The 4,978-nt window shown below is 38.7% G+C and overlaps 1 pseudogene; it reads right to left on the reverse strand.

The window, feature by feature from the left end:
• Positions 1-1,789: 1,789 nt before the first annotated feature.
• LOC123609949 lies at positions 1,790-2,451 on the reverse strand (annotated as a pseudogene).
• Between the last annotated feature and the right edge of the window lie 2,527 nt (positions 2,452-4,978).

A 4,978-nucleotide genomic window follows, 5' to 3' on the forward strand; every position in this document is an offset into this window, starting at 1 on the left:
TGCACAACTTCTGTGGGCTATTTGCATCTATTCCCTTATTTATGAATCGAGTATGAGTAATTCACATTCAAGAAACATGGGCTGAGGTAAAACAGACTGTGTTTATGAAACACATGTTTCTGCAAGTGGAATAATTGGGTCAAAGGCGATGCATGCTTTGTGCAGATTCTGTCAAATCGTTCCCCTAAAGGATGATAATAATTTACTACCACAGAGTATGTCAGTTTTTCTTGTATTATTTTGTATTTTCACAAGCACTAGGGATGGTTGACTTTAAAATGTATTTTCTTATTTTTTTCATTTTTTTATTAAAAATTTATTTTTATTTTTATTTTTTTTGACAGAGAGAGAGAGAGAGAGAGAGAGACAGAGCATGAGTGGGAGAGGGGCAGAAAGAGAGGGAGACACAGAATCCGAAGCAAGTTCCAGGCTCCGAGCTGTCAGCACAGAGCCTGATGCCAGGTTCCAATTCACGTTAATGAGATCATGACCTGCACTGAAGTCAGGCGCTCAACCGACTGAGCCACCCAGGCGCCCCTGCTTTAAAATTTTTTGATCACCTTTTTTACCCATCAGAATTGAAGCAGATTTCATTACTGCTTTCATTTAGATTTCTGAGATAACTAGTTTAACAATTTTTACATCATTTTTAAAGTTTGAATTTTTATTTTCGTGAATTATTTGTGCATCTTCTTCGCCTAGTTTTATACGGGGTTGTTTGCTTTCTTGTTAGTGGTTCACAGAAACTTTTTGAAAACAATGTATATAAACCATGTACCCATTAAACATTTTGAAAAAAATTTTCTCACAGTCTTTTGCAGATAATTCAACTTTACAAGTGGTTTCTTTCATACAAAAGTTTAACAATTTTCCGTGATCAACTTGGCTAATTTTTCTCTTGTGGTTCTAAGCCTTCTGACTTGTTCAGGAAGAACTTTCAAACCTCTGTACTCTTAACATATTCTCTCATATTTTTTATTTATACTTTTCAAGTGCTTTTGTTCAAGTGCTTTTTTCAAGTGCTTTACTAAAATTTGAATCCATATGGTACTTATTTTTATGTAAGGTATGCAGTACGAACCTAATTGTGTTTTTTTTTCTTAATTGATAGTCAATGGTCACAGTACCATTCTTTCTCCACTAATTCATGAATATAAATCTAAATATACACTATTCAATTGATTTATTTCCTCATTGCTGAAGTGTTAATATCTTTCCTGCTTGTGGTGGTGGTTGTGGTTGTTCTTCTTCATCTTCTTTTCCTCTCCCTTCCCCTTCCCCTTCTCTTTCTTCTTCTTTTCTCCAGTTTCCAAAAGTTTTTATTAAGATTTTATTATTTTTTATAAATTTTTAAAAACATTTATTGATTTATTTTTGAGAGAGAGAGACAGAGTGTGAGTGAGGGAGGGGCCGAGACAGTGGGAGACACAGACTCTGAAGCTGGTTCCAGGCTCTGAGCTGTCGACATGGGGCTTGAACCCACGAAATGTGAGATCGTGACCTGAGCCAAAGTCGTACACTTAACTGAGCCACCTAGGCGCCCCTAATATTTCATTTTCTTAAGTAATCTCTATACCCAACATGTGACTTGAACTCACAACCCTGATATCGAGACTTGCATGCCCCACCAACTGAGCCAGCTAGGAGCCCCCAGCTTCTAAAAGTTTTTAAAGTAAATATGGTTCAGAAAAGGATCATCGATCCTGTTGCCTTCAAGTTAGTGTAATGAAGAGCTGTATCCAGTGGCACATCATATTGTGCCCAAGGAGACAGCTGCTTTGTCTACCTCTTATTTATGGATCCCATCATAAGAACAAGACATGTAGTTGATCAATTCTTAAGGCTTAAACCATAGGCTGATTTCTTCTTCAGGACTTTTTACTGAGTCACTACCATGAATGATGTCCCTGACAACTTAAATACAGAATTTCCCTGACTGAGAATCTGCTACATTAGTCACCCAACTTCATTCCCAGGCCCACCACCACCACGGCCACAACCAAGCTTTAGTTCATGTACTTCACCAGCTCCAGGAAGAATGGGATCAATATAGTACTGCTTCAGATGTTCCTCAGAGACCAAAGGAAAATTATGTTCATGATATGGAATCTCTTTTGCATGAAGACGTTAATGATCTCTCTTATCAGGCCTTAGTGCATCCCGTCTGGCTTGCTTGTGATGAAGGTACATTGGGTGTTAGATAGGATATGAGAAGCTGGTGGAGGCTGGCTGAGAGGTGTGCTGCTGTGCCCGAGCGCAGTCCGAGCGCAGTCCTGGATCTTCTTTTTTTGTTTCAAATCAAATTTTGTTTTGGCTTCTCGTAAGCCATTTTTTTTTCTTCCTTCTGGAAGAATGTTAGAGTGTCAAACACACTTTCCTTGACCAAGATTTGGTCAGGCTCTTCTGAGCCCCCTTTTGGACTAGGCCTTGACCTTGGGCATCTTTCACCATCTCTGCAGAGTTGGGTTTTAGCAAGAATCCTGCTAAGTCAGTGTAGAGAGACCTCATATACTTAGTATCTGATCGCCTGGGATATCTGATCAAATTCTTCACCGCCACCCTTGTCTAACCTCAATATCTCAATCACCCTGGCCTTCAGAAAGAATCCTGTTAAGTCTGTTTAGCCAGAATCTGCCTTCTCTTGATATCTCCTCTTAGTAATTTTCCATCCATTGACTACCTTGCCCCTATAAATCCACTTGTTCTTACGGTATTCAGAGTTGAGACTGAGCTCTCTTAGCTGCTGCAAACCCACCATTACAGTAATCTCCCCTTTTAAAGAATTTTTTAAAAACAATTAACTTATTCTTGAGAGAGAGAATGAGAGAGCGTGTGAGCAGGGGATGGGCAGAAAGAATCCCAAGCAGGTTCTGCACTGTCAGCATGGAACCCAATGTAGGGCTTGAACTCATTAACTGTGAGATCATGATCTGAGCTAAAATCAAGAGTTGAACGCTTAATCGACTGAGCCACCTAGGTGCCCTGCAGTAATTCATCTTGAATAAAGTCTTAATTTCCATCCTTAACACGTGTCAGAATAAATTTTTTCTTTAATAAGACTCAGCTTTTAAGATTTCATAAATAATTCTAGGACTGGGGCACCTGGGTGGCTCAATTGGTTAAACCACCGACTCTTGGTTTCAGCTCAGGTCATGATCTCACTGTTTGTGAGTTCAAGCTTTGTGTCAGGACCTGTGCTGACAGCATAGAGGCTGCTTACAATTCTCTCTGACCCCCTTTCTTTCTGCCCCTCCCCTGCTTGCTCTCTCTGTCTCTCTTTCTCAAAATAAATAAATAAACTATAAACAAATAAATAATTCTAGGATTTTAACTGGCATTGATTAATTTTGAGAAGAATTGGTATATTTACTATTTGATTCTTTCTTCAAGAAACATGGTCTGTATGTCTATTTCAGTAGGTTCTGAGGACTTGCTTTTTCGTTTTTTAAACACCTGTTAGAAGTCTTATTTTCAGGGTCCTGGCTGACTCAGTTAGTAGAGCATGAGACTCTTGATCTAGGGGTGGTGAATTTGAGCCCCACATTGGGTATAGACATTACTTAAAAAATAAAATCTTTAAAAAAAGTCTTTTATTTTATCTATTATAGGTCTAGGATATATGCCTACGCACACATACACAGTTAAGTAGTTTTCTTTTGTTTTGTTTTTTAATATAATTTATTGTCAAGTTGGCCAACATACAGTGTATACAGTGTGCTCTTGGTTTTGGGGGCAGATTCCCATGATTCATCACTTACATACAACACCCAGTGCTCATCCCAAAAGTGCCCTCCTCAATGCCCATTACCCATTTCCACCCATCTCCCATCAACCCTCAGTTTGTTCTCTGTATTTAAGAGTCTCTTGTGGTTTGCCTCCCTCTCTGTTTGAAACTATTTTTTCCCCTTCCCTTCCCCCATGGTTTTCTGTTAAGTTTCTCAAGTTCTACACATGAGTGAAAATATATGATATCTGTCTTTCTCCAACTGACTTATTTCACTTACCATAATACCCTCCAGTTCCATCCATGGTGTTGCAAATGGCAGGATTTCATTCTTTCTCATTGTCACGTAGTATTCCATTGTATATATAAACTACATCTTCTTTATCCATTCATCAGTTGACATTTAGGCTCTTTCCATGACATTTAGGCTCTTTCCATGATTTGGGTATTGTAAGTGCTGCTATAAACATTGGGGTACATGTACCCTTATGAATCAGCACTCTTGTATCCTTTGGATAAATTCCCAGTAGTGCTATTGCTGGGTCATAGGGTGGTTTTCTTTTTAATTTTTTTAAGAAACCTCTACACTGTTTTCCAGAGCAACTGCACCAGTTTGCAGTCCCACCAACCGTGCAAGAAAGTTCCTGTTTCTCCACATCCTCACCAGCATGTGTTGTTTCCTGAGTTGTTAATTTTAGCCACTCTGACTGGTATGAGGTGGTATCCAAATGTGGTTTTGATTTGTATTTCCCTGATGATAAGTGATGTTGAGCATCTTTTCATGTGTCTGTTGGCCATCTGGATGTCTTCTTTGGAAAAGTGTCTATTCATGTCTTCTACCCATTTCTTTAGTGGATTATTTGTTTTTCTGATGTTGAGTTTGGTAAGTTCTTTATGGATTTTGGATATTAACCCTTTATCTGATATGTCATTTGCAAATATCTTCTCCCATTCCATCAGTTGCCTTTTAGTTTTGTTGACTGTTTCCTTTGCAGTGCAGAAGCTTTTTATCTTGATGAGGTCTCAATAGTTCATTTTTGCTTTTATTTCCCTTGCCTTTGGAGACATGTTGAGCAAGAAATTGCTGCAGTTGAGGTCAAAGAGGTTGTTGCCTGTTTTCTTCTAGGGTTTGATGGTTTCCTGTCTCACATTTAGGTCCTTCATCCATTGTGAGTTTATTTTTGTGTATTGTGTAAGAAAGTGGTCCAGTTTCATTCTTCTTCATGCTGCTGTCTAGTTCTCCCAGAACCATTT

Source organism: Leopardus geoffroyi, chromosome B2, assembly GCF_018350155.1.
Source record: "Leopardus geoffroyi isolate Oge1 chromosome B2, O.geoffroyi_Oge1_pat1.0, whole genome shotgun sequence".
Taxonomy (NCBI): Eukaryota; Metazoa; Chordata; class Mammalia; order Carnivora; family Felidae; genus Leopardus; species Leopardus geoffroyi.